We start from the raw sequence: 12743 nt of genomic DNA, 5'->3' as shown, positions 1-12743 counted from the left end.
GATAATCAATCTTTTTTTTTCTTTCCTTGTAAAAGCCACACAAATACCTGCTTTGCATGTGAAATCGCTGAAAGGCATACCTCCTGCATCAACAATTTTAAAACAAGGTTTTTTTCTTCCCACAGATGGCAACTCAATTAATTGGAAAGATTGAAATCTGATTGCATATTTAATGCTAGCAAGAACCTGCTTGTTTAATCTGACATGAAACAGGATCTCCAGGGTCTTTTTTTTTTCTTTTGGTAAAATCAAAGGTGAGGAAAGAATGATTAATTTTAATAAGCAAAAACTAATTTGTTGAACACAAGGAATATTTTGCACAGAAGGTGGAATAATGTCATGTGAAAATCTTAAAACTTAGTCAGGCAACATATAAATATAGCCCACTGCTTTCACTTTCTTATTCATAACTAAGGGGATATTTACCTTTCAATGAATTGCTACATATGCATGTCATCATTTAATGTTCATCTCAGCTGAATGTATCCATTTGTTCATTGTAAATTATTGTGTTTGAAGCCTTAGATATATGAGCAACATGGTATCATAGAAGACAAAATTCCAAATCATAAAGAAACCAAACTACTTTAATCTACAGGTTAAGGGACACACAATTCTTGAATGTTTCTGCATGATATCATGAGAATTACAAGTATCCATCTTAAAAGGGGGAAATGCAAGCATGTAATGAAGGAAGAAAAGTGTGCCTAAGTTTACATTGTTAGGTTTTCAGGTTTTTTTTAATTAATGATACAAATGATAGAAATTTATTTATTTATTTATTTATTTTTGTCAATTGCTTACAGGATAATAGGTATAAGTAAAAACATAGTTATGAATACATGGACACATATAAGAAAAATAAAAGAAATAAAAGAAACAATAGGACAGGGACGGTAGGCACGTTGGTGCGCTTATGCACGCCCCCTACAGACCTCTTAGGAAAGGGGTGAGGTCAATAGTAGACAGTCTAACGTTAAAGTTTTTGGGGTTTGGGGAGGAAACCACAGAGTCAGGTAGAGTATTCCAGACATTGACCACTCTGTTGCTGAAATCGTATTTCCTGCAATCAAGTTTGGTGCGGTTTACCTTGAGTTTGTATCTATTGTGTGCTCTTGTATTGTTTTGGTTGAAGCTGAAGTATTCATTGAAAGGTTGGACATTGCAATATATAATTTTATGTACTATACTTAGATTGAACCGAAGGTGGCATAGTTCTAGGTTGTCTAGGTCTAGAATTTCAAGTCTGGTGGCATAAGGTATTCTGCAACGAGTAGAGGAGTGTAGAACTCTTCTTGTGAAATATTTCTGGACTTTCTCAACTGTGCTAATATCAGATACGTAATGTGGGTTCCAGACTGATGAGCTGTATTCGAATATTGGTCTGGCAAATGTTTTGTATGCTCTAGTTATTAGTGGAATATTACCAGAGAAAAAGCTACGTAAGATTAGGTTAACAACTCTTAATGCCTTTTTGGCTATGTAGTTACAGTAGGCTCTAGCACTTAGGTCATTAGAGATGAGTACTCCAAGATCCTTGACAGAGTTTGGATCATCAAGGTCTTGATTATTCAGCTTGTATTTTATTTTCTGATTTTTTTGCCAATATGTAGGACAGAGCATTTATTTGTTGAGATTTGAAGTTGCCATTTGTTTGACCATTCTGATACATAGTCAAGGTCTTTTTGAAAGGTAGCAGTATTGTCTGTGGTGTTGAATAGCTTTACATCATCAGCGAAGAGAACACAATTGCTCTTGATATGATCACAGAGGTCATTTATGTAGAGTATGAAGAGTTGGTCCTAGAACACTGCCTTGGGGGACACCACTGTTGACAGGTACATAATTTTGTAGGACGCTCCCAATTTTGACCAAAATTGAAGGCATCTATTTTTATCTCTGAAAGTGTCACTCTCATGGTGACCATAGTTTTATGGCAGGGGTCTTCAAACTTGATAGCTTTAAGACTTATGGACTTCAACACCCAGAATTCCTCCTCCAGTCATGTTAGCTCAGGAATTCTGGGAGTTGAAGTCCACAAGTCTTAAACTTGCCCAGTTTGAAGACCCTTGTTTTATAGTATATCTAGTAGTATTGTCAAAGTAGTGGTGGCCATACACCATGTGAGGTGGAAGTAGAAGAAAACAAAATATTTTTAAAAATGTGTATAGAGTATGGAGGGATAGATGATAACTAACTGGAGATATACTGTAGATAGATAGATAGATAGATAGATAGATAGATAGATAGATAGATAGATAGATAGATAGATAGACAGACAGACAGACAGACAGAGAGACAGAGAGACGGACAGACAGACAGACAGACAGACAGACAGAGACAAAAATATGGATGGATAGAATAAATACTTTTTATTTAAAAAATAAAATGACATTTGAGAAACTGAAATAATTTAGGCAAGATGACAGCTTTTGGTATTGGTTTCGTAGACAAGATGACTCTGGGCAGTAAATAGATCTCATAGGCATACTAGGAAAATAAAAAAAATGATTTTGATTTTGCAGCTATATGTTTTGTTTGGAAATATTCCCATTCACTGAAGAAAAGAAAAAGATAAAAGTAAGAAAAGTTGGTCAACAGCTTCTGGAAGGAGATGAACTACTGGAAGGAGATTGAAGAGCTTCACCAATTTGCATTCTGGTAAATGTTTTACTTCTCTGCGGCATGACTAGCCACATTCACCATGTTTTGTAAAAGTATAAGTTCTGATGGCAGCCATTTTGTGAAAGGAGCTACAATATACACAGAACAAAATATGTTTAACTGGTTGCAGAAATTCTTCTCTTATTCTGGGGCATTAATTCACTATCTATCCCAAAATTTTGCAGATTAATACTGCTAGTATGCTAGCATATTAAAGTTACAAGAAGCAAAAAATGTCTGAGAATGGCTTGATGGTACAACCACATCAACTTAATTGGAGGCTGCACTGATCATTATGCCAAAATCCTTGTTCACTGGAAATAATTTTGCAATGCCGTCACCAAATTTTACTTCGGAAATATCAAAGGCATAAATCAGAGGTGCCTTAGTAATTTGGGGAGCTGTGTAAAAATACAAGAATGAAAACAAAGTGTCAGAAAGATTATGATGGATTGCTTCATTAAAGTTATGTCCCAAATCTTGCTCTTTTTTTATAGCCCATTGTGAAACAAATAGGCTACCTATGCACTGTGTTTTAGCTTTCTTTCACATGTATGATAAAATACAAGACAACATTCCAGATGCTTTCATTTTTGTTGTTATTGTCTGTGGCATGACTTTGGTGACCAGCATTTTCTAGCATTTTTGTTACTTCTCTAAAGAATATCCTGAGCTCATTTTCTCTCCTCTGCCCGATGTGTCACAGTAAGACTTTTTAAACTGTGCCTGTAAAAAAAAAAAAGGTTCCCAGCTTTGGATTGTATGAATTATTATTATTGTTAAAACTTTCAATAACAATTATAATGTTCATTTTATAAAAAGTTATATCAAACATTTATTTTAATAAAGTATTTATTTATAAATATTTTATTTTATATAAAAACATACATAAAAGGAAACCTGAGTAATTTGCAGCTAAAGTTAGATGTTATGATACGATAGAGTAGTCCATGAAAATTATTCTCTCCCTAAATGACTCTCTTCTTTCTGTAATCTATCCTGTCTAATGATCTAAGCTATATATCATAAGTTTATTTTTTATTTTTTATATAAAAAATTGAGGAGTGGTTTCTAGCACTAATAAATATTGATATCATCTTTTTGCTAATGAAACAATTCAATTTAGTCATTTCAATTAATTCTGTCATTTTTTAAAAAAATCTGTCATTTTTTAAAAATGGGTTCCAATGCATATAGTGATTCAGAAGAATAATTCAATCAAATTATTCAGGTGTTCAACTAACAACATACTATCCACCTACAAAGCACTGTGTACATTCATGTACCCAACTAACACAAGCGTTCCTTATATATTTGTACAAAAGCATTTTAAACAACCAAAGGAGCGTTACAAATCCTTTTCTTACTCTCTACAGTTCATGAAACTATCAGTAAACATTTTATTTATCCTCAAGCATGCTTTACTTTCATCATATCTCTCTTTCTCTTATTGTGTTTAGTTAACATTCTTCAACTACATACCAATATAAACATTTTATGAACACAGCTTATTCATTTCATCATATTCTTCATCCTATTCACCAGAGATACACTCATATCCTTCTCAGTATTCAGCTTCAGAGCAAAAATCTAGGTGTCATCCCTACCATTGTACTGTTCAAAATTTGCTCATTGTCATCTCTCATACTTTTTAAAATTAAAATTCTGTCACACTGTGGTGGACAACAGTAATGCAACAGGTTCTCAGGAAGGAGGGAGCACTTTGCAAGGAGGGGGAGCCAGACAAGATATAAGCACAGTCCAAAACTGGATCATGGGAAGAGGAAGAGATCGAGAGTAGCCACTGTCTAGAATCTCCCAGAGTATATCCATTAGGTTAGGTTAGTGTAGGTTTAGACTGGCAAGATTCTGTCTATATGATATATGCAAATAAAAAAAAACTTAACTTTGGTTTGATTGTTTTACATTGTTCTTGGGCAAAGTCTGACATAAACCTTCTGCCAAATATAAAATAATTTTCTTGTAAACATTGCATTCATTTATAAAACAAACCATATAGAGATGCCATAAGCAACTCATGGCTATATTTTAATATTTTTCTAATTACAGCTTTTATATTTGCAGTCATACATTTTTTAAAATACTCACAAGAGTGGATCCTTGGTGCATATGAGCTTGGTTGTTTTCTTGCAGACGTTGCATTATCCAAATTAGGTAACTTCATCAGTGCTAGTCTGATGATGTTATCTAGTTTGGGTAAGGAAACATCATTTCATTTCAACCCTGAGCTATAAATATTCTCCTTTATTGGTACTCAACAAGAGTTTTGACTTTCTATCATTTTTCCTAGATATAAAAATGAATTCCCACTTCATCACAAGTATAAACAATTTTGGTAAATTATTGCCTTCTCTTAAAATACATCAAATGATATTTTCTTCCTATATGTCATCTCTTTATCTATAAACAAATCCATAAAACCTTGTCATTTCAAACCTGATGCCAGTAAAAGATCAGAGAACAAAATATCTACTTTAATTATGATAAAAAAAAACAAATTTATATTACTTACTGGTACAATATTTGTAAATTAAAACCTTCATTTTAAAATCCATTTTCAAATCAGTTTCAATTTTGTCAGGTAACACTTGTTTCCAGGGGTGGGATACGACAGGGTTAACTACCGGTTCGGGATTTACGAGCATCCCTGCCCACTGTAAGCCACGCACCTGTTAATCGTCATTAGCACGCTGCGTGTGGAGAAGCAGCCTTTGAAACAGCCCTCTTTTCTTGTTTTTTTAACTGTAGCTGTGCCTCGTTTGGCAGCTGAAGTTGAAAAATCAGGAAATAAAGATCAGGTAAGAGCCCAGGTGGGTGGCTGGGCAAAAACATCAGCAGACATACTGTGCTTCTCACAAAATAAGGCTGGGCCTTATTTGTTTTTGACCCCCCAAAAAACGGCTAGGCCGTCTTTTTGAGAGTGACTTAATTTCCTCCCCCACCTAGAGCGGTCCATGTGCACGTACCTCTCCACAAGGCCATTTCTATTGGCCAACAAAAGCTCCCTGAAGGCAGAGTCCCCAGCTGCTTCAGGGCAAGGCGTGGCTGCCCGCGTCCCCTCACCATTAGGCAGTCTTTTGGGCAATGGAAGCTCCCCAAGGGCAGTCACCAGCCACTTCGATCGGCCAGTAGAAGCAGCCCACACACACTCCCCTTGCCGCGAGGCCGCTTCTATCAGCCGACGAAAGCTCCCCGAAGGCAGAGTCCCTAGCCGCTTCAGGGTGAGGCGTGGAAGCCCGTGTCCCCTTGCCAGTAGGCAGTGTCTTTTAGGCGATGGAAACTCCCCAAGGCAGTCACCAGCCACTTCATTTGGCCGGTAGAAGCGGCCTTGGGGTGAGTGCCCATGCACACTCCCCTTGCCGCGAGGCCACTTCTATCAGCTGATGAAAGCTCCCCGAAGGCAGAGTCCCCAGCCGCTTCGGGGCGAGGCGTGGCTATGCATCAAGTTCCAGACTGCAAACTCAATGCAACTGCAAACTCAACGCAACTGCAAACTCAATGCAATGTACATATGCTGTTGTCAGAATAAGTATCAGACGACCCCAAGATTCCCGCTGCATTTCTGCTTCTTGAGCCAGCCGCTCTTCTTCGTCCCCTCAGATAGCCCTATCCCCCCCACATGCCCCGATTTCCCACGGCAACCATTTGGATCACAGGAGGGTCCCTAAAGAAGCTTTTGTCTTCTCCTGTCCCACTCTTTTAAACTTCTCTTTCCAGCCTTGGAAATCCTCTCCTGGGGACTCCATCCCAACTCCAACCCTGCTTAGTTTCCATCCTAGACAAGCCCCCTCCCAGGTGCACTCTGGGAATCCAAGGACTGGTTCTGCCCCCCATCTCTGACTTGAGCAGAGCAGGCACTGGGGGGGCAGAGAGAGGGCAGAGTGGAGGGGCTCCAGGGTTTTTTGGTTGAGCTGGGTGAAGATCAACCTGGTGGGCCAAAAGGGTGGTCTTTCAGATTGCTTTAATGATTAACAGGACACTTCCCTCCAGTGGGGAGGACGGCATCTTGCTGGGCCCGGGAGAGATGATGGTTGCGTTGCAGGGAAGAAACACCCCCCCCCCAAAAGCCCCTTGGGGAAACGTAAATGAATGAATAAACTCAAAGGGTCTTCGGACAACCCCCCACCCAGGTAAATTGCACGAACAAAAAAGAGGTGGCGGAAGAGCAGGGACCTTCAGGTTCAGAAACTCTCGGTTAAGCACAAGCTGCTACTACTTCTTCCCTCCCTGCCCTCACTTCATGTTGTCTTTGATCACAAAGCAGATCTTAATGATAAACAACCCTTTTGTAACTTACCAACTGCATGCCAAATACCAGCCCCAGGGGAACCACAAAGCACACCCCAATTTATTAAAAATCCACCATTTTAATAAAAATAAATAAACCAAGCCATTTATTCAAATACAGGAACAATTTATTCAAACACAGGAACAATTTATTCAAACACAGGAACAATTTATGCAAACATACGTAGGAACAATTTATTCAGAAACAGTTATGTCATCTTCTTCTGGGACATCGTCATAACACTCCAAAGCCTGAATTCCACCTGGAATCTCTTGTGATTCCGTTGCCACGCCTCGCCCTGAAGCGGCTGGGGACTCTGCCTTCGGGGAGCTTTCGTCGACCGATAGAAGCGGCCTCGCGGCGAGGGGAGTGTGTGTGGGCATTCGCCCCAAGGCCACTTCTACCGGCCGATCGAAGTGGCTGGTGACTGCCCTTGGGGAGCTTCCATCGCTCAAAAGACACTGCCTAATGGTGTGGGGACGCGGGCAGCCATGCCTCGCCCCCAAGCGGCTGGGGACTCTGTCTTCAGGGAGCTTTCGTCGGCTGATAGAAGTGGCCTCGTGGTGAGGGGAGTATGTGTGGGTGCTTGCCCCGAGGCCGCTTCTACTGGCCAATCGAAGTGGCTGGTGACTGCCCTTGGGGAGCTTCCATCGGCTGAAAGACACTGCATAATGGCGAGGGGACGTGGGCAGTCACGCCTCGCCCCGAAGCGGCTGGGGACTCTGCCTTTGGGGAGCTTTCATCGGCCGATAGAAACAGCCTTGTGGCGAGGGAATTGTGCATGGGCGCTCGCCCTGAGGCCGCTTCTACCGGTCGATCGAAGTGGCTGGTGACTCTGCCTTTGGGGAGCTTCTATCGGCTGATATTCTATTGGTAGTAGATCGGGGTATTCTAGCCTAGGCTACCTGCAGGACACTCCTAAAGGCAAGTTTTCTCCCCACCCCCCGCCCTTCCCCCCCATTTCTCTTCACCTCATGTAGTTCTAACGGATGATGTGAGAAATAGTGGGCAAACGCATGGTTTAAATAGGCCTAAATTTTGGGGGTGGGGCTTAATTTCACCTCATGTCTAGAAATCATGCTGGGCCTTCCTATTGGTAGAGGCCGTATTGTTAGAGAAACACATTAGAACCGGTTCTATGTCTGCTGCTCTTCAGAGCTACCGGTTCTACAGAGGTGGACAGAACCAGTAGAAACCCACCCCTGCTTGTTTCTCTTCCATAGTAGCTTTGAAACATAGTTTATCTATGCAAGCAGACACTTTTAAAACTAAATCCATTGTTCAAAAATACAATTCAATATGTCCAATGTTAAACTATAGAATTTGCTTCATTCTATATTAATAAGTTAGATTTGAGTTTTCTTCTTTTATTGTAATCTTTAATTCCTTCTAGTTCCCTTTAGTGTCCAATTTTAAAAGTTTTATTATATATTTTTAAAAAATTCTAAACCAAAGCATTCGCCCACTGGAAGCATTTTTTAATGAATTCCAAAATCTTATTTCAAATTTATATGAATCCTTAATCTATTTGTAAATTTTTAAAATCAAAGTTTCAATCACCCTTTTACTGATTACTTCAGGGAAAAAATTCTTAAACTGGTATTTAAAACTTCTTTTGCTAAGGATTGGAGGAAATTCACCTGGTATTTCCAGACTTGTTGAGTGAAAGGTTCCTAATACTGAAAAGCAGTTAACAAGCATTTAAAAGTGATGAGAAAAGGAGGTATACAAATTTAGTGTCCTTTTAAAGGCATTGATCGTGGTTTGAACAAGATGCCTATTTCCTGCCAGATAGTGTCTTGTGTTCTCATCGTGAGGGCAACCTCAAACCACCTCTTTATCCAGAGAAGAATTATGAAGAGCCATAATTTGAGGTGTTCTCAGGAATCCATTCTCTCCTCCCTCCTATTAACATCTGCATGAAGAGGTAATCCATCAATACTGGGTGAGGTAGATTGATGATATCCAATTATATATTTCTGCCCCAGGCTGAACAAGTGATAGCATTAAGGCACTCCCTAAAGCCTAGAGGATTTGAACCCTGTGTGGGAAAGGAAAAGCTTAAGCTTAACTCTTGCAGATATTAAGTAACTGTGGGATCTGAAGCCCCCGCAGGATCTAGAGATTTCTCTTCTTTAGTTCTGAATTGGATTGTATTCCCCCAGATAGAGCTGGTGTGAAGTTTAGGGACCTCTTGGATTCATGGCTTCCATTCAAACAGCAGGTGTCTGGGAGAGTTTTCGCATGGGTCCATCTTATGTGCTAATGGTACCTGTTTCTGGAACAGGGAATCCAGGAGATTCTGGCGGGAATGTAGCTGAACATTCATAAGCAACAACTGATTCAGAATGCATAGGTATGGGAAGGCTGGGACATTCCATAATATGCTCATCTCCGCTCTACAAGCTCCATTGGCTTCCTGTGGGCTCCTGGGTACAATTCAAGATCTGCTTATCATCTATAAGCAGACAGGAACAGATTTGTGGGACTGTTTATTTCCAATTGTTTCTACTTATCCTCCACTGCACCCCCTAAATGATCAGTAGTGACATTCTCCAGGCTCCTTCTCCTAGGCAAAGTCCCTTTGTGGGACCTAGGATATAGGCACAATCAAAGATCAGTTTACCACAAACATAGCCATGTACTGTACACACTCAGATGCAAGTTTGTTTGCAAACTTCACTTTTTATTCTCCTAATCAAAATTGCCCACTATTTCTAATTTGACTACTTTTGGAAGTAAATAATGTGAAGCCTATAGGTACTAATGTCTATGAATATTGCTTGACACCATCCAGTCATGGCTTATTTAAATTTTTTATTTTTATTTAAAAAAATGAATACAGTGGTACTTCAGTACTGAACTGCTTTAAAACTCATTGAATTTGGTACTCGACACATTACGTCATAAAAATGTTGTCCCAATATTTGTTATTGATTTGTTATTGATGTGCTGTATTAGGAAGAGAGGAACTGTTACAGAGAATGAACAGGATGCCAAGAAGATTCTGTTGTATTCTGGAGGATGGGCGTAATAACGGAGACGAGGCATCGAATAGTGAGTCCAACTCTTTATTAGTGACTTCAGAACAGAGCGAAATAAGCCTGGCAGCAGCAGCTCCTTTTATAGAGCTGGCTGCTGTCAAAGCATCCAATGACAATGGTTTAAGCTTGCCGCGCTTGGAGCGTCCAATCGCGGCAGCCCATTAGCTAGCCAATCGGATCAGCCCGGAGCGACCAATCACGACCCGCTGTTTACGGACCAATCAAGTATGCAGGATTACGACCCTGCTGTGGATGGGCCAGTCAGGTTTGCAGGCTTACGACCCTGCTAGTTCGGAACAGATACTGTAACTGCAAAAGGAAGTGGGGGATAGCTACAGAGGGCAGACAGAAAGTCGGCCATGCTGGGAAGATCGCTGATATGGGAAAAGGGAGGGACAGGATGTTCTTCCCAGATGAAACAAAGGGTAAGTCACGTGATTTGTTTGGTACTCGTTTTTAGTACTTAGTACTTGTGCCTCCTGAAATGAATTAACAAGTACCAAGTTACCACTGTACCTGAAAACTGACATAATGTAAAACAAAGCTATTTGTTTGTATTTGTATCATTTGTTAGTCATTTGCATCATCTTCCCACAGTTGGCATCCCATATGGCGCTTCCTAGAATGTGAGCATTACTGAAACTTGTAACTGTATTTTTGGATTAGTGGCATTATTGAAATTTGTAACTGTATTTTTGGATTAGTGGCATCCTTTCAAAATTCCAGATATTGATATGAAATAATTTCCTGCTCTATTTTAGAGCCCTGTAAAGAACAACACATGAGTGTAATCTGCTGACATGTCTCGAGTTGCTACTAAATTATTCTGCCTGAGGCTAGTAACTGAAGCAGATTTGGATGGTTTTCTTTAAGCCAAATATTGATAGGAAGTCCAGGGCAAGTCAACATTATTTCAGTGTAAAAAATAAAACATGCCTGTCAGGATTCTATCAAAAACTTAGCAGAAAATGTGTGAAGAAGGGAAAGGAAGAAAGGGAGAAGGAAAGTTTGTTCAATTTTTAATACACCTTTTTTTCTTCTTTCCCCCACCATCCACTACATTTAAGCAATTTCCTACTTTTCAAGGTGCCTGAAGTACCAAGGCAATATTTGGTTCTTAATTAACTCCTGGATAACTATCTTATACTGTTAGATTGCTATCTCATGTGCCAGGTTGTGGAATTGGATTATTTTATATTCCAATTAAGAGATTAATTGTATTCTTTACATATAATATGGTTATGCTTGACATAATGATTGTTTGCTGGAGTTCTGCTGTGCTTAATGAGTTGGTGCATCAAATAGGCATTACTTGAAAAAGGAATTGTGGTATTTGTCATAAATTCCTTTAAGGAATTTATATATTTTCAAGTACTGGAAGGATTCTTTGATACTAAATGTAAAGGATCACAGGAAGGTGACAGGAGAGGAAGGTTGAATTTGCCTAAACTTCTAAAACTTGCAAAGTAACCTGAGGCGGAACTCAATCTCTGAAGCAAAACTCAACAGGGAAGTGACATGATTGAAAGATCCCAGCTGGAAAAAAAGTTTATGATTCCCTTCCCTATTTGTTACAAGCTGCTTAGGATAAATTTTTATTTCCTCATAGAAGGAATGAAGTAAACAAATATCCCTGCAGATAGAATGCTAGCACATGAAAAGAAAAGATTCAGCACCATCTTCTCCCTGACATGTTATTTTCTTTCCTCAGCACCAATTTCCACATGATATAGATGTAATCTATGGTAAGCTTAGCAATATATAACTGGATAAATTAGATCACAGGTGTCTTTTTGCAGATCACTCTTCAATAAGAATGAACTTCAGAGGTAAGGAACTGACATGGGTCTCATGTCCTTTTTTTTTTGCCCGCCAGTGAATAAAAGAAGGATATCTTCAAATGCATTCTTCATTACATATCTGTGCAATATTCATGTAACTGTCAATTAATACAAGTTCTCAGAACTTGCCTGTACAAATTTATCTGCCGTCGGGCAAAAATCTTTAGAACATGAGATTTTATCACTGGGGTGCTAGTGAAATGTTCTACTTGTTAGTAAGCTCTCTAATTCATGAAGTAACAGGGATATCTTCACCAGGGAGGATTCTTCTAAGAAACATTTCCTTTGAGACTTAGAAATGAATAATCTTAAGGAAACCGATTTCATGGGAATGGTGAGAACAATGTCTCCCAGCCCCACCCAATTATAACTCTTTTAGACTGGAAATTCATGGGATGAAAACAAATCATCCTAGGATATGCTTAGCCATACCCATCTTCATAAGCCCCAGAGAAATGGGGACCAAACGAAGAAAGGAATGTGAGCCTGAAAGTGGATAGATCAAGGGAACAGTGCTTAGGTAACATGAAAGAATGAGGGTTCATGCCCACAGAATATGGTCTGAAGATAATCTAGTGAAGCCCATGTTTTACATGGCTGTTGTGAATGAAAATATATGTGATAGTAAGGGACACCAACACTATTTAGTTCCTTTGCTGCTGAAACAAATTCTTCAGGAATTTGTCAGCTAAGAGAATGACCTGAAGGGACAGATAGTTGCTTGATTCATGAAGTTAGGTGGGATCTTTCAATCTTCTTGGATAGGACACTGCCTGAGGACTAAGTCTTCCTCAGGGTAATAAATTCATAGTCCATGAGATGTAGCAATTAGGATGTCATAACTAGAATGGGGTTCAAAAGCTCCAGTCAGTGGTGGAGTTCAAA

General features: G+C 39.5%; 1 long non-coding RNA gene across 1 annotated transcript in view; it reads left to right on the top strand.

The window, feature by feature from the left end:
- Positions 1–9999, top strand: part of LOC148131387 (uncharacterized) — a 38822-nt gene extending 28823 nt beyond the window's left edge. Inside the window, exons 2-4 of the long non-coding RNA XR_015748770.1 lie at positions 126–254; positions 2526–2661; positions 9935–9999. This is a non-coding gene — a long non-coding RNA (uncharacterized LOC148131387). The remainder of the gene's footprint in view (positions 1–125; positions 255–2525; positions 2662–9934) is intronic.
- The last annotated feature ends 2744 nt before the right edge of the window (positions 10000–12743 follow it).

This window comes from Notechis scutatus, chromosome 3 (genome assembly GCF_049901735.1).
Source record: "Notechis scutatus isolate UNSWTSFEM ecotype Mainland chromosome 3, rNotScu1.2, whole genome shotgun sequence".
In the NCBI taxonomy this organism is placed as follows: domain Eukaryota; kingdom Metazoa; phylum Chordata; class Lepidosauria; order Squamata; family Elapidae; genus Notechis; species Notechis scutatus.
Note: the sequence above shows the minus strand (reverse complement) of the source record. Positions and strands in the feature narration are given on the sequence as shown.